This window comes from Chrysemys picta, chromosome 7 (genome assembly GCF_011386835.1).
Source record: "Chrysemys picta bellii isolate R12L10 chromosome 7, ASM1138683v2, whole genome shotgun sequence".
Lineage (NCBI taxonomy): Eukaryota > Metazoa > Chordata > Testudines > Emydidae > Chrysemys > Chrysemys picta.
In genome coordinates, this window is record NC_088797.1 from 40,210,375 (window position 1) to 40,235,810 (window position 25,436).

Here is a 25,436-nt window from a genome sequence, read left to right on the forward strand (position 1 = left end):
GGAAGAGGATGAAACTTCTGGTCCTGAACCATCAATGTCACAGGGCCTATATTTTCTCCCATCCTCCTCCTCTGAACCACACCTCATAACACAAGGTGAACTGAATGACCTTGTCAGGGATTTGGAACTACCCAAGAGTAAGGCAGAGCTGTTGGGCTCCAGACTACAGCAGTGGAATCTCCTGGCAGGTGATGTTAAGGTTTCCATGTTCTGTGACCGTCAAAAGGATCTTGTACCATTCGTCTTCATGGAAGGTGATCTTGTAGCCTGCAACAACATAGATGGTGTGATGGCAGCCCTCAACATCGTTCACGATCCAGATGATTAGAGACTGTTCATTGAAGATGAGTCTTAAAGCTGTTTTACTGCATAATGGCAATGTTTTGCCATCAATTCCAGTTGGTCATGCAATCCATATGAAGGAAAGCTATGACAACATGAAACAACTTTTGAGGTGCATAAACTATGACCAACATCAGTGGCAGCTTTGTGGCGATTTGAAGGTTGTTGCTCTCTTGCTTGGTCTGCAGACTGGATATACAAAGTACTGCTGTTTTCTCTGCGAATGGGATAATCGTGCAAGAGATTCCCACTACATCAAGAAAGATTGGCCACTCCGACAGTCATTGGAGCCTGGGAGGAAAAGTGTTCAGCATCCACCACTTGTTGAATCAAGGAAGATTTTGTTACCACCCTTACACATCAAGCTGGGTCTGATGAAGAACTTTGTCAAGGCCATTGACAAAACACAAGCAGCTTTCAAGTACCTCCGTGGAAAATTTCCAAGGTTAAGTGAAGCTAAGATAAAGGAAGGTGTCTTTGTTGGGCCTCAGATTCATGAACTTCTTCGAGATGATGCATTTGACCATGCACTGCGTGGCAAGGAAAAGACGGCATGGAAAGCCTTCCAGTTAGTGGCAATAAATTTTCTCAGAAACAACAAGGCAGACAACTGCAGGTTGTTGGTGGAAAACCTCCTCAAGGCATACAAAAGCCTTAGTTGCAACATGTCACTAAAGATACATTTTTTGCACTCTCATCTAGATTTTTTTCCACCGAACTGCGGAGCAGTGAGCGACGAGCACGGCGAGCGATTTCACCAGGACATTGCAACAATGGAGAAACGCTATCAGGGCAAATGGAGCTCATCAATGCTTGCAGACTATAGCTGGACAGTGACAAGAGATGCTCCATTTAATGAATACAAGAGACAAGCCAAGAAGCACTGAGTAGACACTGAATAGGACTAAACTATGTACAGAATAGTTTTTTTCCTTTTGTTTCATAATAAATTTTATTTATATAACCCTTTTGCTGATTTTTAAAGTGTTACATAAACAGGACAGGTGAAATATTATCATGTAAAGCAACCATAAACACATCAAAAGACCTAGGTTTACAATTTATGATTAAAACTCTACTATCTACACAATATACATAGACATAAAATGTAAAAACTTAAATATCTTAGAAATAGTAGCCAATCAGTTGTTTTAATTGTCATATTTGAATTCAGCACATCAAAATACATAATAAATAGTACATTTTATCTCTGAAGCAGACGACTTCTCAAAAATTGTATACCAGTGTTATAGATGTTAAAATGTGGAGTCATTGCTGGGGTTATTTAGTGATGAGACCCAAGGTGAAAGAGAGAAGGTGGAGCTTTCTTACAATGCCTGGAATGAGAGAACGGTCCTTCATTTTCAGAAAGGTGGAAGCACTATTCCTTACATGCATTTGAGTACTTACAGAGCCTCTACCACACACAAGCTGGAATTAAGAAGAACTTGAATACTCACCGAAGAGGTAGAGGGGATTGGGGTTACATGGCCAGCCAAAACTTTAAGGGGCCAATGACTGAATGGGAGCATCAGAGCTGTCATATAAAGTACAATGTGTCCTAAAGTAAGAAAAATAAATACAAATATTATTAGCAGCTGAACAATTTTCAATTTCACTTGTCCCCAGTGTGCCATAACAGTCTCTGTTAATGCAGACCTGAATCCACCTCTGCTATTACAATTTCTTTAAATCCCCCCTCCTTTTCTCTGACTTCTAATAAAATCCATAGTTCAAAGCCTTTCAGTCCTTGGTGGGGCAGTAAAAAGAAGAAAAATGATTGTGGGGAGTGGAACAACCAAAGCTGCTGTATCCAAATAAGTGTTTGTATCACTCCATGGGACATCAGAGTTATCATGATCTATCCAAAGAAGTAGTTCAAAATAAATATCTGACTCTGAATCCCAAAATAATCAGAGGATATGTCTACACTGCAATTAGACACCTGCAACTATGGCCTGTGCAGCGTGATTGAGGGTCTTGAGCTAAGGGGTTGTTTAACTGCATTTTGGACATTTGAGTTGATACTGGAGCTTGGGCTCTAGGACCATGCGAAGTGAGAGAGTCTCAGGGCTTGGACTGCAGCCCAAACGCACATGTCTATGCTGCAATTAATCTGCCCCTTATCCTGAGCCTTACGAGCCCGAGTTAGCTGGCATGGGCCAGCCATTGGTTTCTAATTTTCATGTGGACATGGCCTGGCATCTGCCACTCTGGCTATGGGATTCTGGATACTAAAGAACAGGGCAGCTCTGAGTTCCAGCAAAACTTCTCTGCCATAGCAGTAATTGAGTCTTTGAGTCACTATCCAAAAATGTTATTTAGATTTTTCCCTTGCACTGAAGTGCAGTGATATGGGAGAATATGACGATCGCTAAATAGATAGTAGCAGGGTGAAGTCAGGAGGTTGAGAAAGGTCTATTTGCATTGCAAGAGAATGTTAACATGAGAAGGAATGGTTGGAGCTGGTTGTTGGTCAGAAAGTGCCCAGGGTGAGAGAGAATTTGGTTCTTCCTTACAATGACTGCAGAGAAAATGGTCTTGTGTTTACCTTTTTAGAATGGTGCAACTGGATTGCATGTTTGTTCCCAAATTGCTGCACAGACATGTCCACACATTTCCTCAACATACACACAGAGAAAGAAATGAAGGAATCCGAATACTCATTCTGGGGCAGCGGGTGCACTCTGTTTGAGGAAAGCTTCATAAAGAATGAAGACCTGAGACTCAGAGTACAGGGGCAGGCAAAGGAGGATCACCAATTAAATTGGCCCATGATGGAGCACTCATCCTAAAATAATATGAATCGAAAGAAACATTATCAGTAGAACCGTTCTCTCCTGTCACTCCATAGGCCATAAATTACATGTTCCCACCTTTCAGTAAGATCAATGTTAATCCAACTTCCTTCCATCATACAATACAATTTCTCTTGTTTCATCAGCAGAAATTTCAAACCAAGTTGGGGAACAGGGCTCCTGATGTTGCCCTTGGTCCCTAACGGTGAAAACTCCATCTGATCAGGGATGAGACATGACATTACTCAGAGGCAAGGAACCTTAAGGAATATTCTCCTTACAAGTGTTTTTTGGGGTCTTCAGAGGAGCTGGCAGTTCCCCCTTCCCAACACTGGACAGTAGAAATGCCTTTATAAAGACACTGTCATCATAGTAGTTGTCTTCCTCACCTTGAGCCTGCCCTATAGTCTACAGTGAAATACAGACAGTGAAGCGGTCATCACACTAGCGAGGTGATTAATTCATTTTCTGTCCCTGACTCCCTTGTGTTTTCCTCTCTGAAGAGGAGCCCCATGACCTAGAAAAGTGGGTCCAAGACTGAGGGCCTAAGCCAGGGGTCGGCAACCTTTGGCATGTGGCTCGCCAGGGTAAGCACCCTGGCTGGCCTGGCCCTTTTGTTTACCTGCTGCGTCTGCAGGTTGGGCGGATCGTGGCTCCCACTGGCCGCGGTTCACCGATCCTGGCCAATGGGGGCCGTGGGAAGCCACGGCCAGCACCTCCCTCAGACCACGCTGCTTCCTGACGCCCCCATTGGCCAGGAGCGGTGAACCGTGGCCAGTGGGAGCCACGATCCGCCCAACCTACAGACACAGCAGGTAAACAAACCGGCCAGGCCCGCCAGGGTCCTTACCCTGGAAAGCCATATGCCAAAGGTTGCCGACCCCTGGCCTAAGCACTCCCAGAGTATTTTAAACCCAGAGTTGACTGGGGTCTAGGAAGGACACACATCTCTGGCTGTGGAAGTATTTTTCAATGACTGCATCCACACTTTCCGAATGGTGGGAGTTTGGCTCATTGAAATGCTGTTCTCTCAGGTCAGGAGGAAGGTGGTCCCAGAATTATCAGCTGGATGAGGATTGATGTGTCTTTGTGACAGATGAGGAGCCTTCACTTGGGATGAAGTAGTATGTGAGGGGCCAGAGGGATGCAGCAAATTGGCTGTGGACATGTGGTCTGGCCCTCGATAGAGAGTCTTCATCCTAAATGAAATGGAAAGTATTAGCAGTGGGTATGCACTTGGTGGAGTCATTGCCTATCCATGTAGGGTGGGAATACACAGTATGTTTGTTATGCTGTTCCTCTGTGTAAAATAACAGACAATATCCCAGTGAGTTCCTGATAATTTAATCAATAACCAAAGCAATTTAGGGATAGTGGGTTTAAGGAAGACAGTGAGCAGTAGTGGAGCTAAAGCATTGCTGACTCCAATATTGAGCAGGAAACCCCACTGAAAACATTCAACCACACAACTGTCAGGAGATTAAGAAGGAAATATGATATGCTATATACTAACCCTGCCGGCAGCTCTTATCTGAGGCTTTTTAGCTTAACTATCTTCCCATTCTCTCAGTGCATTAATGCACATAATGCAAAACTCTTTTCTTACCAAGAATCCATCACTGACTTCATGTAGTCCATCCTCTTCCAATGGTGCTCAGACTGCAAATTTATAAAAACACAGACATTCACACTAGGCATTAGAAAAAAAAAAACAGGCAAGTTAAATAGCAATGCTCTGGCCAAAGGCATAAACTGCCTAGAGAAGTAATGGAGGTTCTGTGACTGAAGACGTTCATAAGTGAGTGAGATCAGTGTATTCTCTATTTTCCATGATGTAGATAAGTTGGTAAAAGCATTCCGTTGTCATGTACTTTCTCAACCCTCCTTTATTTTGTTCAGTTTTTTCTTCAAACCGTCAGAAAGAGCTAGGTTTACCTTTGATGGTCCGTGGATAACATATAGAGATCCACCGGGTTAGATGAATTTATAGTAGATTAATATAGTGGAGAATCTTAAATGATGCAGGGTGGGAGGGAGGTAGCGTGGCTGACGTTCCAAATTTCACCCAATTCTGATCAGCAATGAAGCTACTGAGGAAAGGATATGTTTCTCATCATGACTATCATCTTGTTTTATTGTCACCATCCTCTGCAGCAGTGAAATACATAGATGCTATGGTGATTGGCACTACCTAAAAACCTAGGATCACTAGCTAGAAAGGGAATTATAATTGACATTGGAAGGACTTTTCCCAGGTGATTATCACCTCATTAGTGACACAGGACAGGAATTTATCCAACAATGATGTGATTTCTGCAGCATGGCATGGTAGTCAAACTGTTTCCATATCTCATACAACAGAAATATGGAAAGGCCTTCCCTTCAGAAGCCCCCAGTGAGTAAGTGTGACAATGGAGTGCTCTGCTAGTTCCTTCAGGACAACTCTACAATTAGGTTTGGAGCCTGTACCTATTGGGTTCCGGGAAATGGGCGGGCATTTGGAGCCTGTACCTATTGGGTTCCGGGAAGTGGGCGGGCATTTGGAGCCTGTACCTATTGGGTTCCGGGAAGTGGGCGGGCATTTGGAGCCTGTACCTATTGGGTTCCGGGAAGTGGGCGGGCATTTGGAGCCTGTACCTATTGGGTTCCGGGAAGTGGGCGGGCATTTGGAGCCTGTAGCGGGACAGTTACCCCACTCCTGAGAGAAAAGGCTAGGCTGATTGGGGAAGCAGCCACAGCTGGGGCCATGCCCCAATCAGGTCACAGCTGGCCCTATAAAAGGGCTGTGAGCCAGGAGCTGAGTTGGTCTCTCTCTAGTAGTGGAAGGAGAAGGACTTAGCTGCCTGGGAGTAGGGTACCAGAGGTAGTGCAGTGCTGGGGAAAGGCAAAAGGCCAAGCTGGAGCTCCCCAGGCTGCAGGCCTTGTGTATGGTGTCAGGGTGGTACTGGAGTTGCAGAGGTGCAGTCTGGGATTAGGCAGAGGCAGCTGGTCCAAACACCCTTGCTGATGATGAGTGGCTATGACAGACTGCAGTTTGCCCCAATGAGTGGGGGCTAAATGATTACTGGCAGTCGCCACTGAGGCAAGATGGGTGAGAGGGTTGGAGGCGCCCCTGGGAGGGGAGACCCAGAGCATGGTGGGGTACTGCTAGGGGAGAACCCCAGGGTAAAGGGCACTGGTGTCTGGGAGGGACATGAGGGGGACCTGAGGCAGGTGAGCCAGTGGCCAGCAGAGGGTGCTCTGAGCTGGAATTGAGCTAATTCCCAGGACAACCAGCAGGAGGTGCCACACCGGTAAGTCTTTGCTTCACTACAGCTGCTTTGCCCCACAAAGTAGCTGCTTTTTTTCAGTGCAGTTAATGTGACCATGAAACAAATTAAAAACCAGCATTTTCAACATACAGCTAAATAACTTGTCTGCATTGCTATGGTTGTTAACTCTCCCAGAACCCTATGTAAAGAAATGTCATAATATGCATATAAGTATGCACAGACTTACCCCTGTGGCACCTCTTGCTGGTTGTCCTTGGGAATTACCATCCAGTCTCCAGAGCACCCTCTTCAGGCCGGTGTCTCGCCACCACTGCTGGCCTCCGTGTCCCTCCCAGGACCCCAGTGCCCCTTTAACTGGGTGCTGCCTCCTGGCAGTAACCCCACAGTTCTGGGTCTCCCCCTCCCAGGAGAACCCCCACCCACTTCGCCTCAGTCTTGGCTACTGTCCAGTCTCCATCTAGCCCCCATTCACTGGGGCAGACTGCAGTATAAGCCACTCATGTTTCCAGGCCGGAGCTCCCCTGGCCCTTCCCCAGTCCTGTTCCCAATCTAGGTGTCTTGCTTGGGTCTCTGCAACCAGGTCCTTCTCCCTCTACAAACAGAGGGAGACTTAGTGGGCGTCTAGCTCACAGCCTCTTATAGGGGCCAGCTGGGCCTGATTGGGGAAAGTAGGCTCAGATGGGGCCATGCCCCAATCAGCCCAGGCTTCTTGCCACAGCCCTCTCCTGGGCTGTTTCAAGCCCCGCAGGGCAGGAGCAGGTAACCATCATGCTACAATGCAGCACTAGGTGCTACATTCCAGCACATGCTCTTCTTTCCCAGATGTGCCCATCATGCACCACAAAACTGGATTATACAGAGGGTGCTGCCCTAGGATCATCTAGGAGCTGCTTTAAGTCCCTTCATGAGTATATTTGAAATCTCTAAACCAGGGAGTGGGCAAGATTGCGATGGCAACTAGATATTAACTTGTAAAGTATAGCTCACCTTCTAGTAGAAACAGGTGCCACTATTCTTTCCTTATAAAGGACACAGTGAGCCTCATTGTTACTAAATTCATCAGACGCATAACAATCCATGACGTGGATTTCAATCTAGGATTAGTGTGGGAGAAAATTTTTTATGGTCCATAAAATTCCTTAAATTTTTTTTCAGCAGGAAGTGATTATCTCTCCCCCCCCCCCCCGAGTCTTTAAATATCACAGGATTGGAAGTAGAACTGATGTTAATAAATTTACAGAATCAATATTCTATGGGACTGCATGGATTAGGGGATTGTCTCCAGGATACTACTACTTATATGGGCCAGATCATAGAAAGCCCGTGGCAGAATTGGGACTAGATCTCAGAAGTCTGGCTCTCAACCCCCAGCACTAATTACAAGGGAAACATCCATTCTGACAACAAATGATCCATATTAACATTTCCATGACTGAAGAGGATTTATAATCTTATATGTAAATAGGTGATAGCCTATTAGTAGATATTAAAAAAAAAATGTTCAGGTTAGACTGAAATATACAACAACCTTGAAAGTCAGAGTTGCAGGTGGATTCAGCATCTCAACTGGCATGCTGTCTATAATTTCTGCCCTCCAGGCTTTGCTTTATTGTCTTTTGCTTTCCCTACAAATAGTCCAGGTTCGAATTAGGAAAAAATCTCTTCAATATCCACTAAAACTGGGCTGAAACACCAGTGGCCCCAGAACTCCATTCTCTTCTATTACTATCAATAAGGGAGAAGAGAATCACTTTCTGCTATATGAAGTTTGAATGCAAAATCTTGAATCTGACACAACAAAACTTCTAAAATAACTGCAATACAGCAACCCACTAACCAGTTCTTCTGGATACAAAGCTGAGCCCTGACTTGAGCTGAATGCACTGGTAGCTGGGCTTGGCCTGGGGGACTTCACAATGAGGGGTGTGGTAGAAATGCCATGCCAACCAGGTGTTAATTCCATAAAAGGGCAATGCACAGGCTACTATGTATGTATACAGCCTTGCCCTGCCTACCCAAGTTCTTGTGTTCTCTAGAGGCTAGATCAGTCAAAGCCCAGTATGAACACGAAACGTTGATGCATTTAAAGAAATATTAATGAATGTCCTTATAAATACTGAGCTTTTCAACAATGAGGTTTTTTGATATTTAGTCAGGGTGCCTGCACTAAGCTAGCAACTTACTTCCAAGATTCTTAAAATGGCAACAATTAAGACAGAATACAGTGTGGAGTAGGTAAATATTATCTCCATTTTAAAGATGGAGAAACAGAGGCTCAGTGATGATAAATATTAAGCTATATCTAGGGTGACCAGATGTCCCATTTTATAGTGAAAGTCCTGTTTTTTGGGACTTTTTCTTATATAGGCGCCTATTACCCCCACCCCCAGTCCTGTTTTTTCACAGTTGCTATCTGGTAACCCTAGATATTAGGATATATCTATCAACCATGACATCAATCACTTTCTATTTATATGAATATTGTCTGCACTAAAGGTTTGATTGAAGGTCCAGTGTAGTCAATAATGGTCTTCATGGAATGTAATTGGATGCGGATTAGGTCCTTAGATTATAACACCATGCTTTCAAAGATCTCAAAATGCCAAAGAAGAAGTCAGACAACAACTTTTCAAATCCTTACCATTATCCTTATTTTAAAGGTGAATAAAGTGAGGTGCCATGAAGGTAAATGATTTCACCAAACCCAGAGCAAATCAATGCCTGAAGTGAGAGTAGAGCCTGAGTTGTGCCTCCCTAATCTAACCACCAAAGACCAATTTAGTGAGAATTCCTGCTGAATGTCCAGTACAGACCCACAATGTGGACATTGCCTGAAAGCCTCTATCTGATTAGTCAGTGGGATTTTAATTCTGACTATACTACAGTTGGACCAACTATCCCAGTAGACATTCTGCTACAATTCTGAACATGGTGAGCTGTAGCCTTTCATTTATTCCTCATGTTTTCCATGGGAATAGTTTCACTTCAGGAGGACAGAAGAAATGTTTTAAATACTCAATAACAACTGGTCTGAAACCCCTGTGGACCCACAACTCTATTAATAGACAATTTACATAACTGTTATGTTGGCCAGCTGAGAAAATGCCAAGTGTCAAGTCTGACACCACAGGGATTTCCAAAATTGCTGCAGTACAGTACAGCACAGCACCAACCAGCTCTCTTGGTGGCCAAGTTGAGCACTGACTAGAGCTCAGTGCCCCAGTAGCTGTGCTTGGGCCAGGTGATGTCATAATGAAAGATGTAGCAGAATTGCCACGACAAGCAGGTGCTAACTCCCAAAAAGGGAATATACTGGATCTATGTGTGCATCCCTGCTTGGTCTTCCCAAGTGTTTGTGATTATCTTGTCCTCCCTATCCCAGAAAGAGAATAAAAGTCCAAACATTAAGGAGAGCTGAGGGTGATTCTTCTTCAGCTCCAGTGACAGGCCGTTTTTTTTGGAATTTAGGATCCTCAGAGTTTAGCACAGAAAACACCTGTCTTCTTTTACATCTATACTTTTGAGGCTGAATGCAGATAATTTATCACATATGAGAGAACAGTTAACTCTGTTGGAGTTTAGAAGGGAAGAATGAGAATCAGGAGAGCTGGGTTCCCTTTGTAGTTATGCCACTGATTGTCTGAACTTTCCTATGTTACTTAACAACACTGCTCCTGTGGTAGAATGGGCATAATATTGTAACCATCTAGTCTTTTAGCTAAAGCACTGTGGTTTTCATGACCAGGGTACATTAGTGGAGGGAAGACAAATAATTTTGTTCTATAGGGGTGCATTTGGGGCAGAATTATATTGATTTTGATCACTGGGGATAAGTTGCGGAGATGGGGGGAGTTGAATTTCCTTTTGTGAGTGGGTGGTAAGTTTTTGGAAGGGAGATGAATTTGTTTGTTTTCAGGAGTGATTTTTTTTGTGGGAGGGGAAGTTGAATTAGTCTTGCTTCCCTAGGTGATAAATTGGGTGTGGTTGCTGGGGATGGGAAGAGGAGTTAAATTGTTTTTGGTCACTGGGTACATAGGACAGAAGAGGGTTGAACTGTTTTGTTCCCTGGGGGGGTCCATTGAAGGGGGAGTTGAATTGATTTTGGTCACTGTGTGATATTAAGGGGCCTGGGCATGATGGTGGTGTGAAGAATTGCATTGTTTTTTTGTCTCAGGCCATGATTTTAAGGAGAGATAGTGGCACTGTTTTTTGTTACCCCGGAGTGTTGGGCGGGGAGTTGAACTTGGCTTTGTCAGTGGGGTGTGCTGGGTGAAGGGGAAATTGCTTTGGGTTTGGCTGTTGCTGTAAGGGAAGTTGAATTGGTTTGGGTTGCTGGGGTGATGGAGTTGTATTTGGCTTGATTACTGGGGTGCTTTCATGGGTGGGGGAAAGGAGATTGAGGGGGTGGTAACTATGATCGTGAAGCTCATTCCTTCCCCTTGCTCTCATCCTTCATTCAGCCAGCATTCCCTCCTCCCCCTTTTTTTTGGCCTCCATGTCTCCAGATTTCCCCTCCAAAGTCTTTTAAAAAACAAAACAAAACCCAGAGAGAGTGATGGACAGAGTAGCACATCCCCTCATTATTGTGTTCACCAATTAGGCCTAATTTCTGACACCTAAATTTAGTCCATTAATTTCCAGTCCCACACTTCTGTTCTTTACCAGGCTTCTTTACACAGGCTTTGAATTATTTCAGCAGGCCCTTTTGTTTAAACTAATTCAGCCTTTATGTCTATCACGCTATCAGGAGTGGCTCACAAGCATTAGTGTCAACCTCAGGCAGACTGAGCTAAGCTAGTAGAGAGTTGCTAAGAGGCTTGTGGAGCTGAGCTGCAGAGGGGGGCTACTGGCTGGTTTAGGAAGCTGAAGGAAGAGCCCGAGGCCAGTACTGAAGCCTCTGCCAATTCTCACCTTTTTTGTGAGCAACAGGGTTTTGGCTGGGGTGGAGCCCAGTCTGGAGATGATGCTAGAAGCTCCAGCCCTCTGGCTGGCTGCCTGCCCGACTTGCCTGTCGCCTAGAACAGAGCAACCAGTCACAGCTGCTGTAGGAATAGCTCTCTCAGGACTCATTTGCCTGTGAATATCGGGTGATCCTGACTGCTTAGCCTACCTACCTAACTATCTGAAGGCCCTGCAGGTCTTTTTCAAACCCACTAATTGACATCACCTTTGATGCCTGTGTTTAAAAAACCACTAAGCTTTTATTCACCCAGATTAAACATGTAGAATTTTCTAAGGTTAATTTCTTGAGAACTTTCCTATCTCATCCCTTGTAGAAGCCAGTTTCAAAGGTTACCCAGAGGTGAAGCTCTGTGGTATTAGGGAATAGTGTTGCACAGATGGAAGGAGACAAAGGAACATTAGACCATTAGCAAAAGATTTTCAAAGGAGGCTATGACGGGGGCCACTCACCTCAGTGCTCCTACCAGTCGGGTATGTCTGCATCTGCACTCTCTCTACTTGTGCTGCTTATGTTGACCCCTGCTGGCAGTTAAATTTTTTCTGGCAGGCTTTAGTGACTCAGCCCTCTGGGCGACTCATGCACAATCGGTATGTGAACACACACAAAACAGACCCCTTCCAGAGTGCAAGGTCCAATAGGGCCTATCACACTCAGTACTGCAATTGCCATATTTGAGGTCAGGAAGGAATTTCCCCCCAGGTCAGATTGGCAGAGACTTAAGTTCCCTCTAAGCTGCGTGGCCGCCAATTAAGTGCTGCGCAGACGCTCAGGGCTGTGACAGGGAGAGATGCCCTGCACTCTGCCCTGGGCCTCCTGGCCCTGGCGCTTGGTTTTCCATTATGCTCTCAGTGGCTCTTCTTGAACTTCCTTCTCAGGAGTCTTACCAGGGCCTGCTGCTCCCTTGCCAGCTGCCCCACCTGCTCTTGGAGGGCCCACTGCACCTCCCATAGTCCCTCTTGGATTTCCTGTCTCCCTTGCTGCAGGGACTCCCGTCTCCCTCATGGGTCATCTGTCCCTTCCACCGGGGCGCTGATGCCAGGGCCCAAGCAGAGATGGCATAAGCACCTTCCGCAAAGAACATCTCCATGTATCGGGGATCCATCATCCCTCAATAGTGGAACAACTTGCCGAGTCTCCACGGTTCCCTTTGTAGCGGGGTGGACCACATGTACTCACTATCTCCACCATGTGTAGTAAGGTTGCTGACTCACCAGCATGGCGCCTCCTGCTGGTCGTCCGGAAATTAGCCCTCTCAGCCCTGGAGTGCCCTCTATGGGCTCGTATCTCACCCTCTGTTGCCTACCCCTCTGCAGTCCCTTTATCTCCTCCACGTATAGGCCCCATATCCCTCCTGGACCATGGTGCCCCTTAACTTGGGGTGCTGCCCCTCACTCAGGGAACACCATATGTGCCCTCGCTATCCACAGGCCCAACATGTCTGTCCCCTCTTTGGTTTCTTCACCTAACGGGCCTTCCCAGGGTCTTGTCCCTTCCCCTGTTCTGGGTGAGGCTCCTTGCCCCCAACCCAGTAGGGACAATCCTCTCTCAAATGTCCCCGCCTCCCACAGGTGGAGCTGCAAAAAGCCCAAAAGGAGAAGGAAGACCTGGCCTTGAAGTTGAAAGAAAGTGAAGAGAAACAAGAGCAACTGGTGGGACACCTCCAGGTTGCCCAGGCTAGGAGACCCCCTACTCCCAGAGGTGGGATTTTGGGGGGGAAGTGTGTAGCGGGGTGAGCACCCTGCTCTGGAGAGAGAGGGGTTAAAACCAGCTCTGGGAGAGGGCTGCCCGAAGGAGCCAATCAGGCAAAGGCAGGTAGCAGCAGGCCCGGTAGGGCTGGTATAAAGAGGGCTGTGAACTAGGAGACAGGCAGTCTCACTCCAACCTTGGGGTGGAAAGGACTGGGTTGCCTGGGAGCATCAGGTACCTTCAACAGAGCAGTTCTGGGGAAGGGGTAGGCTGAGCTGGGGAGCTCAGGCCTGGCGACTTCCCAGGCTGAGGCCTGACAGGAAGGCTGAAGGAGGTACTGGGGCTGCAGGGAAAGGCAGCTGGTCCAACCCTCTAGCCAATGATGAGTGGCCACTTCAGACTGCAGTTTGATTGTGAGTAAAGGGGCTAGATGACTGGCAGTGCATCACTGAGGTGCGGTGGGCTCAGGGGAGTGGGGTTCCCTGAGTGAGGGGTGGCACCCTGGTCTGAGAGGGACGTGGGGCCTATACATGGTGGAGATAAAGGGACTGCAGAGGGGTAGGCAGCAGAGGGTGAGACACCAGCCCATAGAGGGCGCTCCAGGGCTGAGAGCTAATTCCCAGACAACCAGCAGGAGGTGCCGCAGCAGTGAGTCAGTGGCCTTACTACAAGGACCTATCAGTACTCTGGGAAATAAACAAGAAAATCATGGAAATGTAGACACAGTAATGCAGTTTTCACTACATTAATACAGAACTTTTAAATTGCCTATTTAAACCTTATATAATGTTAACTACCTACCAGATTAACTGTTAGTAAATGACCATTTTACACTCTAACAGAGCTTTCCATGATTCTGAAACAGCATGTTGTACATTGCCAGGTTGTCATCTTTGAGCATCTGTCATCTCGCAAGATAACTTTGCAAGATGAAAATGATCTCTCGCAGTCCACACCATTATTGGGCAGCGATAAATACCTCAAAGCTATTATGGCCAGACTTGGAAAGCGATCATTTAAGTTGCCCCAAAATTCTAGAATGTCAAGGCACTTCATTTCAAAACTGCACTGCTGTAGCTACAAAACTTGGTCTTTGCCAACTCACTGTCTTCAAACATGGGAATAGATTCAGATACATTTAATGATACAAGGTCAAGAAGTTTGGCCTGATTGGGATCAAACACTCGGCAGGGTTTAAGAAAACTGGCAGTGGGTTGACAAAACTGTTCAGAACAAGTCAAGTAGGCTTCAGTTTTACACTGTCTTAGCTAACAGGTGGTCAGTCATGCCACTGAAGGACTTTGACCAATTGGCAAGATCAGTCAAATCCTTGACCACCTTATGTGATCTGATTTCTGTTTTTTCATAAGCTGTGAGAGTTGCCATTATTCTTGGTGCAAATGCTTCAATTGCTGCAATATTTTCTTTTATTTCCACTGATTTACTTAAAGTGATCACACCTGCAACAGATGAACTATAGCTTCGCTCACACTCCTAAAAAAAAATCCTGCAGGTGGCTGGTATGAAAATGGACAGCTTCAAATCAGCTATTCGACTGTCTGATTACTGGGATAGGTGGAATTGCAGGAACTTTCCCTTTTCCCTGCAATGATTGACGGAACCATGCTTTTCAGGCAGGGCAGGCAGTGAATGCATGTTTTACAACAATGACAAGTTCATTTACTTTTCCAAATGTTTTTCTCCAGGTATTGCCCAGTAAGTTGAGATGATGTGCAGTGCATGTTACGTACACTGCATTCAGAAAAAGTGCTTTGAGGCTTCGTTCCCAGGTTTTGTTCATATATGCAGCATTGTTAGTGACAAAAGCAGTGACTTTATTAAAAGGAATTCCCTATTTCTGAACTGTTTCCACCATTGCATGACTCTCAGTTTTAAAGTTAATAGTCTCCAAACATATATACTCTATTAGCAAAGACTTCAATTCCAAACTATCTTCCCCTTGTCAGCTTGAAATGTTGGTTAAAGACAAACAGGGCACTGTCAGGATATTCAATATGTAGCGCCCTTCACCATCAGTTGTTTCATCTGCTTTGAGATTAATTCTAAAACATTGATTCAGCAGTTCTTTCAGGTCATTGACATGTCTTTCAAACTTTTTTTTGGCAAGTATGCTCTTCGGAGATGATCTGAAGTAGGTATAACACCAATGTTTTTCAGGGAGCTTTCTAGATAACCCTGCTCTGAAAAGTTATCTAGGTCATGTTGGTACAGAAAACCTCTAAGTCAACCTTCTGTCCTATGATGCAGCTGTTCTTTGATCTTTACAGTAAATAGCTCACTCACTGTTCTTCGTAGTTTAGCTTTCTCACTTGGGCCTGATTAAAGTTATTGTGCCTTACGTTTATGCAAAGCACTTTATATATGTTTGTCACAGCTTCCTTTTCGTGTGTAATCTACAGGAACATTACATGCTGTGCAAAACATCAACCTGCCACTTTCATGAAATGTTCCCTTTGAGTACTGACTACTTCTCTGCTTAGCAGTGGTTTTTGTAACTTTGCTCTTCAGTGTACTTGGGGTTGCCATGTTTTCCTCTCAGCAGCTAAACCTTATGCATATGCTCTGGATGCGCCAATAAGATTTTTTTTTTTAATTAAACAGTGGCTAAGCAACAACCAGGACCTAGAGTGGCCTGGGCCCAATTCTGTCTTCTGCTCCCAGGTGAAGCGGAAGACCAGGGCCGGCCAACAACATTTTGGCACCTGAGGCGGGGAGCTCAAATGACTCCCCCATGCCCCTTCACTTGGGCCAAAACTTTGAAAGGTCCCAATTCTGCCTTCTTCCTATTCTACTCCTCTCACGGTACTGCTCTGTTACCTACCCCAATAAAGGAGAACTAACAACTTAAAATGCCTTGTTCAAAAGATTTAAGTAACACTTACATTTGCTCTTCAGGCGTTTAAAAGTTAACTTTTCTTGTCTGCATAGTAAACACTGGCATTGTTATCTGTTTGAATAATCAAAGTGGTGCTAACCATGCCTTCTTGGTTGCAAAGATTTGAACTGCTTCCTGAAGGTCCACAGTCTGGGCTAACTCATGATCTATTGAGATGGTTGCAAGGCTGACCAGCCTCTCCTGTGTCAGTGTGGAGTGTAGATGTGTTTTTATTAACTTCAGCTTGGAGAACAGAACAGCCTTTGGAGTTAATCCTGCTGAAATGTATCTTGAAAGGGCTTTCAGTTCATCACCTAAATCACTCGCATCAATATTGCGCATGGCATCATGTGTCAACAGTGTCTCTAGTGCCCTGCATTGCTGGTGTAGGTCGTCTTCAGGGATAGTGAGGAGTTTTGGAATATCATACAACATCCCAAATATACTGCTATATTCCTTGAGCTGCATGAAATGTTCTTCAACTGACTGTATTGCACAATCTAGCACCTGGATAAAGAATTCAACTTTGAATTGTTGTTTAGGGTCTCTTATGGGATTATCCCATGCCTTGTAGTCAAAATGTCTTCTTCGGTGACTCTTGTATTCTTGAATGGGTGGGAAAATAGCTTCAGTGTAAAGTTCCTCTGCCAACTTCTGTGCACTCTTCAGAATGTTTTGAAATCCCTCATCTGACCAGTAAGACTGTAGGTATGACTTTGCTTTGTCCAGTTGTTCCATTGCTCCAGATATATTGAGGTCAACACCTTGGAGTCTCTTGCTTACAACTTTTATTTCAAACAGTATGTCATGCCACAACACTAAGCCACACAAAATTTGAAGTTATGTATGTTTCTGGTGATTCCATTTCCTTCTGCCAGTGTTCTCCCACGAACAGTTCCTGTCACAGCATTATCCTCCATAATGGCAACTATAGCATCATCTATCTTCCCAATTTGGTATTTGATAGACTTTATCGCCTCCACTTGACTTTCCCATTGTGTGGCACTCAGTGGTTTCAGTGTCAGAGAGGATGTTCCCAGATGTTGCTTCAAAATTTGCTATCTATGTGTTGATGCAGAGAAAAATACATAGATGCTTTGAATTACATTAAAAAATTCAGCAGCTTCACTAGAAGCTGATGCTGCATCACTGACCACGAAGTTCAATGAATGAGAACTGCAAGGGACAAAAAAAGCTCGAGGGTTTAACTCTCAGATCCATGTCTGCACTCCTCTGTTCTTTCCTCTCATGTTGGCACCATTATCCTAGCCCTGACCTCTCATGTCAGCTATCGTAATTCCCATATCTTCCAGCTTTTTAAGAAGCACATTTGTCATACCAGCTCCTGTAGTATCATCAATGTCAATAAATTCTAGAAAATGCTCTCTGACAGTCACCATTGCAGGGACATTTTCACTAGGTTCTGTTGTTTTTACAAAAAGTTTCATTGAAGTAATTTGTTCCATATGGCTGATGTCAGGTGTGCAGTCCAGAATAACAGAATAATATCTTGCTGACTTCAGATCTGCCAAATTTTCTGTTTGACTTTTCTTGCCAGTAACTGTGTGATCTCATTTTGAATTGTTTTTCCAAGGTAGTGGTATATGAACATTTCTTGGGTGGTGACTCTTCTTAGATGCTCCTGGAGTACAGCATCAAACTCAGCCATCAGCTCCACAATTTTAAGGAAGTTTCCATTGTTTGGCACATACAGCTGATCTGAAGTGCCATGCAGTGCTAAGTTTTGGGTAGCAAGCATTCTCACAATGGCAGAGCCTTTTCAGAACATTTTGCCAGTAAAGAGACTCTGATTCAATCTTCTCTTGATGCTGATCATCTATGGTGGCCTTTAACCTTAGTCTCCTCTCAAGCTCTTTCCACCTATGAAATGCTCTCTGGTAATTTACTGCTTTCTCATGGCATGCCAGATTTCTAGCCAGATTTTTCCAGTTCTTTGTTCCTGTAGAACCCAGTGTGTCTGGAACATTAGACTGGAAGAGTTTGCAACAAAAACAGTATGCAGCATTCTGGGTTTTTGAGTACATAAGCCCTGGCCTCTCCACTTTGTCACCATTGGGGATTTCATGACAGTAATGTGTTGGATGGAAGCTTCTATTTTCATTGTCTTTTGGGAACATGAAGTTTTTCACTTGCTGTGGCCTATGCAGTACAAGGAAGACCCTCAGGCTATGGCTTATGTGGGTCCACAGTCCTGGGGCATCTAGATGTAAGGAACTAAACTCAGCAGCAGCTGTTTCTTGCGCCTCCACCACACTCTTCCGATCTACACTTTTTTTTTTCTTTAGGAATGTGCAGTTACATCCATTTGAGATGGAGATATGGATGCTGCAGTAGCTGCCAGGTCACCTGCACTCTAACTGGAAGATCAGGCATCTCCTCACCACTCACGGGGTGGGGCCGGAAGGCTCACCATGAACATTTGTGTCTATGTATCTCAGGAGAGCTCCTTCCTGCTTAGATAGAAAAGCTTTCTTTGCTTTCTTGCTTTTTCTGAATGCTGCTGCAGAGGGGCGTTTTCTTCTTTCACTCATGACTGCTGTTCTGTGCCAGCTATATTGGCTCTCAACACTCAATTGAAGGGGACAAATAAGCAGGCTGGTAGCAGGGCCTGAGTGAGGGAAGATATAAGCATCTTAAGGGCCTACCTGGCTCCTACTACTTCAGTTGACTGCCTGTTCTCCTCAAGTGGGTTCAGGGAAGCAGCAGGAAGCTCCCTGAGAAGCTGGTGTTAATCAGTCCAGGCTCCTGGGGGTGCTAGAGAGGTACATAAGAGGCGGCTCCTCCTGTCTCTCCCTGCAGCTCCTGCTGCTTTCTATTATTCCCTCTCACCTTTTCTCCTGCCTGCCTGTTGTGTCTTGTGCTGTGCTGAAGGAAGGAGAGCACTCCACCATCTCTGTGCATCTAGAGAAGAGAGAATACATATGCTGCAGCAGCAGACACAATTTTCTATACTCTGGGCCTTAGGGGCACCTCCCCACAGTCTGGTGAGGTGGCTGCCTCAATTTGCCTCATGGTAAGGCCAGCCCTGCAGAAGCCCACCAGCCAGGGGCTGACTGCCCAAGCCCCACCTACCATAGCTAACAGCCCCTGAGGGCCTGACTGCCCTAGCCACGCTGGCAGGGGGTTGACAACTGGCTGGGGTTGAATGCCTAAGCTCCTGCTGAAGGGTCTGATTTCTCTCAGGGTCCCAGGAACTGCTGCTGGGGCTCCTGCCTGGTGGCTGTCAGCCAGTCAGTTGCTGGGTGGCCTTCTGCAGGATCGGGGGGAGGAGAAGCTGCTGTCCACAGCCAGTTGCTGGGCAGACTCCTTTGGGAGAGAGGGAACTGAGTACTTCTGCCCCAGGGACTCTGCTCCAGCAGCTGCTGCGGGGCCCTCCCCAACCAGTTGATCTGTGGGCCTCCTGCCATGGGGCCGTCCTTCGACCAGCTGATGGGGGAGGGGGGAAGCTCCTGGTGCTGCGGGGCTGTCCTCCGACCAGCTAATGGGTGTGGGGAGGGGCCTCCTAGTGCTGTAGGGCCATCCTCTGACTAGCTAATGGGCAGGGGGGCTTCTGGTGCTGCGGGGCCATCCTCTGACCAGCTGATGGGCAGGGGGACTCCTGCAGAAGGAAGTGGATCCTCACAGCAACCTTGGGGCGGTGGTGGTGGTGAAGGGCTGCCCCTCTCTTCTCTGAGCCCTGATAGGGAATTTGAAGAGCCTGTCAGGTGGCTGAGCTCAGGATGCTCCCTGCAGCAGTAGCTGTCTCCTGGCTTGCAGGGAGGGTGGCTGACAAGTGTGTGATGGCTTCCTCAGACTTGGTGAAACAGTGAAAAGTAGCAAGTAGCCCAGGATGTGGCCATGAACGTGAGCCTCCAAATAGCTACAGGGAAACTAAATGGGTTTTGTCACAGAGGGTGAGTTTTTGGAAAGGCATTGCATTGGTTTTGGTCTCTGGGGTGTGCTCAGGGGGGAGAGGAAATACTAAATTGGTATTGGTTGCTAGGAGTGAGGGATTTTTTTTTTTTTCCTTTTGGGGTAGGAGGCAGTTGAATTGGTTTTGATTGCTGGGAATGAGTGTGTTGGGTTTTTTTTTTTTTTTTTTGCATAGGATAGGTGTTTGTGACTCTGTATGGAATATGGGAGACACTTTAGGATATCATGAATTCTAATATTGTAAAATGGCAATAAGTTGTGCCAGATATACTGTGTGAGGTATCTGCAAAAATGTTATAATTTGCCCTGTATGATGATCTTGTTTATATGTTTGTATCACCTTTTTCTTATGAGTTATAGACATACCCTACATATCTGTATTTCAAACTTGTGCTGTGTGTCTGGGTGACACCCCCAGACAGATTGACATTAGCACTGCCTAGCCTGCTTGATGCCCCATCAAGGGACATCAGCTATACAACTGACCCATTTAGAGAAGGCAAGGGATACACCCTGTGACTCAGCAAGGCATGCAGGGATATGCCTATGGACAGGGGTATGGAATGGCTTCCATATGAGGAGCGATTAATAAGACTGAGACTTTTCAGCTTGGAAAAGAGATGACTAAGGGGGGGATATGATTGAGTTATATAAAATCATGACTGGTGTGGAGAAAGTAAATAAGGAAGTATTATTTACTCCTTCTCATAACACAAGAACTAGGGGTCCCCAAATTAAATTATTAGGCAGCAGGTTTAAAACAAACAAAAGGAAGTATCTTTTCACACAGTGCACAGTTAGTCTGTGGAACTCTTTGCCAGAGAATGTTGTGAAGGTCAAGACTATAATAGGGTTCAAAAAAGAACTAGATCAGACCATCAATAGCTATTAGCCAGGATGGGCAGGGATGGTGGCCCTAGCCCCTGTTTGTCTGAAGCTGGGAATGGGCCACAGGGGATGGATCACTTGATAATTACCTGTTCTGTTCATTTCCTCTGGGGCACCTGACATTGGCCACTGTCAGAAGACCGGATCCTGGGCTAGATGAACCTTTGGTCTGACCCAGTACGGCTGTTCTTATGTTCACTCTGTCCTGGACCTATGTGCTGTTTGGGAGCCAGAGAACTGGAATGCAATAAAGGGGGCTGTGACTTCTTTTTTGCTTCTTGATAACCAGTGTGGGGGATCAGAAAAACCGTTTGCGACCTGTTGAGGAGTTTAACTTCAGTGTTGCCCACCAGTCTTGGGAATATCTTCTCTCCCTTTTGTAGCAAGCCCTGACCCGGGCATTTCCAGTGCGGGATGCCCTAGGCAAATGGGGTCACATTGGTGTAGTCGTCAGGATACACGGAACCAGATCACTTGGGTTTTGGATCAGAACCCTACGCTATTCCAAATCTGAAATTTGATACTGACTGTTAAAGGTTAAAGTTAGTCAGAGTGCGTGATCCACAATCATAACTACAAGATTTGTGCTCACAAAGGACTTTATCCTTTAAGAAGAAAGCCACTGATTGAGAACTGAAAAACCTGCAAAAGAACTTTGACCAGAAAGAGGGTAACCAAATATACCCCAACACGGCCACCTTTTATGTAAATGCTATTACTGTGCGCTCAGGAGGAGGTAATCCCATAAATGGTGCCAATCTTATGTATCGGGGTGGTAATTGGAAACTCCTAAAGAATGTAAAAATCAATGGTAAAAGCTGTTTAAGGCAAGTTACAACTTCTAATGTCACCTAGTTAAAGCAGATCTTGTCAGAGAAGAAGATTACTTATCCGGTAAGAGTGTGAATATTGTAGTCTTCTGAGTTTACTTTGTGTCTTTAGTCAGAATCCACCTTGAATGGAATGGTATTAAACATGATGTTATAGTAGGCGTAAGGAAGTTATTTTGCTTACAGAACTTTTGATTGGAGAATGATATTAAAGCTATATTTTATCAGGGTAATGTCATAACCCAACCCCAGAAAAAGTATGAATGTGAATCCTCTGTATTATCTGTATCTAACGTGTGTGTCTCTCACCAGGTTGAAGACCTAACTGAGGAAGGAAAGAGAAGATTGTTGGTGGGTGATGGATTGTTGGCAAGTAAAGTTTGTAAAAGTGAGCCTGAAGTAAAAGTAATTTGCTTGAAGTAGCTCAGTATGATGAGCCCCTGTTTGTGGAAAAACCGCAGTTTATCTGTGGGAGAAAATGTCTCCAGTGGTTTGTATGTTGGGAGTGGCAACCTGCCTGTTAAGGAAGCTGCCTAAGTCTCCCAGTACACCTCTACCTCGATATAATGCTGTCCTCGTGAGCCAAAAAATCTGGTTATAGGTGAAACTGCGTTATATCGAATTTGCTTTGATCCACCAGAGTGTACAGCCCCACCCCCCTGGAGCACTGCTTTACCACGTTGTATCCGAATTCATGTTATATCGGGTCGCATTATATCGAGGCAGAGGTGTAGTTGTCTGTAAACAGCCATGAGTGCTGGGATAAAGGAGAGAAAGGTAAATAAAGTTCAGATGAGCCTAGGCAGCCTTGTGAGCTGATGGCTTTGTCTGATCAGCAGTTTGAGAAGGCAAGGTTAGTGGAACATGAGTATCCCTATACCTTGCCTATTACGAGTGTGGACAATTGTGACAGTGAAGGAAATGTTCCTGTGTCTGTTAGGGGTAATGACTTGTCCATGGAGGGAGCTACCCCAATCTGCAAGCAGTTGTCTGTGAACAGCCGTGTGTGCTGGGACAAGGGAAAGGAAATCTCAAATTGTTTGCCTGCTGGAGGAGAATATATCTCCAGTTCAGCAGTGCAAGTAGGGCAGTATGGTCCAGTACACTATACCAGCAAGATATTTATAGCTGGTACGGTGTACTGGAAAGAGCAGGAGCAGAAGGTGGGTCCGCTCGTGCATTCTTACAGGTTCAGCAGCATCGTGTTGAGAGAGAGAGCAAATAATGGAGAAAGCAGATTCCCCCCTAGTGTGGAGAGACAGAGGAAAAAACAAAGAAATAAAACTAAATATTTTATTTTATTCAATGATGTGCTATGTGCAGTACAAATTAGGATACAGTCCTTAATCCCAGGAAGTTAACAGTAGAACAAACATGTATAACTTTTCAATAGATGATATTGCAGTCAATTATATGAAGTCTCACAGGAGAGCTTTCTACTGATGGAAATACAGCCCAATGGTACAAGAGATGTTTCCAATAGATGAAGCTATGGCTGATTGTATGTGGTCTTATAGGAGATGTTTCCCATGGATATTTGCCAAATAGGAGGTCTCCTAGGAGTTGTTTTCTAGAGATGAGGCTGGAACCTGATGGCATGTGGTCTTGTGGATGCATTTCCAGATGTTTGTTTCCAGCCTGATAAATATTCCATTTTGGACAAACATGGAATCTAAAAAGCAACCCAAAACTTTGTTGTTTTTCCATATTCTTTTTGACACTTTATAAGCTCTCACTTCTTTCAGCAAACAGAGGCGATATTGACATATCATTTAGAATATAAAGTACATTATTATGCTCATATGAGCATCTCTGGGACTGGGGAAAATGTGCAGGGAGGATGTGGGAGATGTTGTCTGTGCGATGGAGGCTGAGAGGTTAATTGCTAAAATAGAAGAAAGGACTAGGTGGTGAGCAAAAGAAGAGTTTTTTGTGAAACTGATCTTACTCTTACCTGTGAGCTGGGAAGCAGCTGTTCTAACATCAGCACAGGTGTTCTTTCCCAGATCAATACAGCTGGTGATGAGGAAATTTAGCCTTTGTCAGTGGTTCTGTACATAGAAAAAAAGGAAAGGAATGTACAATATTCTAGAACTCTGTTTGGTGGAACTTTCTGCAACTTTGAAATTATGGAATACAAGGGGCGGTGTGAGGAAAACCTATAACATACCTTGGGTGTTCAATGACCATTTGCAGGGTTTAGCCAGCCTGTACCCTGAGCCTGATTGCCAGCTGACATCTTTATCAGATAAGACATCCTATACTGACAATGCTGCAGTGTGAGCTTTTAACATCAATTAAAGGCACCCAGTTGAAGAGGTGGAGGGGGGTGTGTGTGTGTGTGTGTGGGGGGGTATATTTTGACCAGGTAGTTTATCTCCATTACAAATCTTGTAACTATCATAGGGCAATCTGCACAGGTGGTTATTATATAAGAGAGTGGATCTCAACAAGATGTGAATGCCAGAGGATTGTCTACTTACTGCAGTGTGGTTATTGAGAACCATAATGAAAGTCCAAACTCATTTAAGAACTGACATGTTTTTACTTTTCACTTCTCTCCTCCTTCTCCTTCTCCTCCTCCTGATCTCTCTTGCCTCATCTTCCTTTGGGGGCCCCATGTGAGTTCAGGGGGTTCACAGTTCCCCTCCATCCTCCCTGATCTTTGGGCAGGAGTTCAGACAATGCTATAATCTCCCACAGCAGAGATACCCGAGATACTAGTTGAAAGGTTCAGACTAAACAGATGTTGCATTGATACTAACGTTTTTGTTGGAATTGCTCAGGTAGTTGCTGAGTCTTCCTCTCCTCGTCATTATGGCTAGCAATGTCACTCCTTGAGGGTGCAAGAGAGAGCATAGATGTGCATTTGGGGGCACCTGAAGTCTCTTTGGTGCACACAGCTGCAGGGGACAATAAGCCCAGGGTCAGTCTGTTCGTGTTTCTACTTCCAGGGTCTGCTTTTGTCCCTTCTTAACTAACACTGTAGCACCAACTTTGTATTTAATGATACAATAAGTAGGCAGCAAATAGGGTATTCATGCACCTGAAGTACAGGACATTTCTGCCAAATTATCTGAGACTGCATCCTAAGATTATGGTCTTGGGGTCCTGATTGTCCTGACTTCACACTAGTAACTGCACTGAAGCTTTCTTGCAGCTCATACATGGCATTGCTAGACATTGTGGAAACTTCAACAGTTGTGGCATATCTCTGTGATGGGAAATCTGATTCCCTGCCCTCTGGGTGGGACAAAGTCTCTGATCAGTGTCTTGCTGGGAAGTCTAAGGCTCTGCCCGGTGTTCACGGGGGGAGAATAATCATCTCTTGAATGATCTGTTGCGTATGGGGGTAGAAACCTCTTTCTAGAGAGAATAAATCTCCAGAAATGTAACTTGTTTTCATGTATTCTTACCATCCTTAATGCAGTATGTTGTGCAGTTGCAACACTTGCAGAGTTTCTCTACGTAGTATAAGGAACTGGACTAATCCCTCTGTCTTTTTATTCTCTTCCCTGCAGAACCCTGAATTCACTTAACTTTTATTTTCAATTCTGAGTTACTGGATAGGTTTAACTAATATTAGCTCTTAATAAGGATTCCCAATCTTTGTCATCACTAGTTTTGTGCTACTAGAATGCCTGTGTATAGAGATATTGGACAAATATTTTTGTTATAGTGTTTTGTGTTTTTCCTGATTGCTGTTCAATGAAAGGAACAGAAACTGCTACTGATCTGACAGTGTAAATAAGTCTAAGGGATGAGGAGAACTTGTCTGGGTCCCACAAGTATCTAAGTGAAAGGAGAGGAAACCCTGTCTAGTGCCTC

At 45.0% G+C, this 25,436-nt stretch overlaps 1 long non-coding RNA gene across 1 annotated transcript; it reads right to left on the reverse strand.

Moving 5' to 3' along the window:
* Positions 1 to 4,044: 4,044 nt before the first annotated feature.
* Positions 4,045 to 7,006, reverse strand: LOC135972923 (uncharacterized). Its single transcript, XR_010589544.1, has 3 exons — positions 6,639 to 7,006; positions 4,747 to 4,799; positions 4,045 to 4,339 (listed from the first exon to the last, which is right to left on the reverse strand). It is a non-coding gene; the product is annotated as an uncharacterized LOC135972923 (long non-coding RNA).
* Positions 7,007 to 25,436: the final 18,430 nt, after the last annotated feature.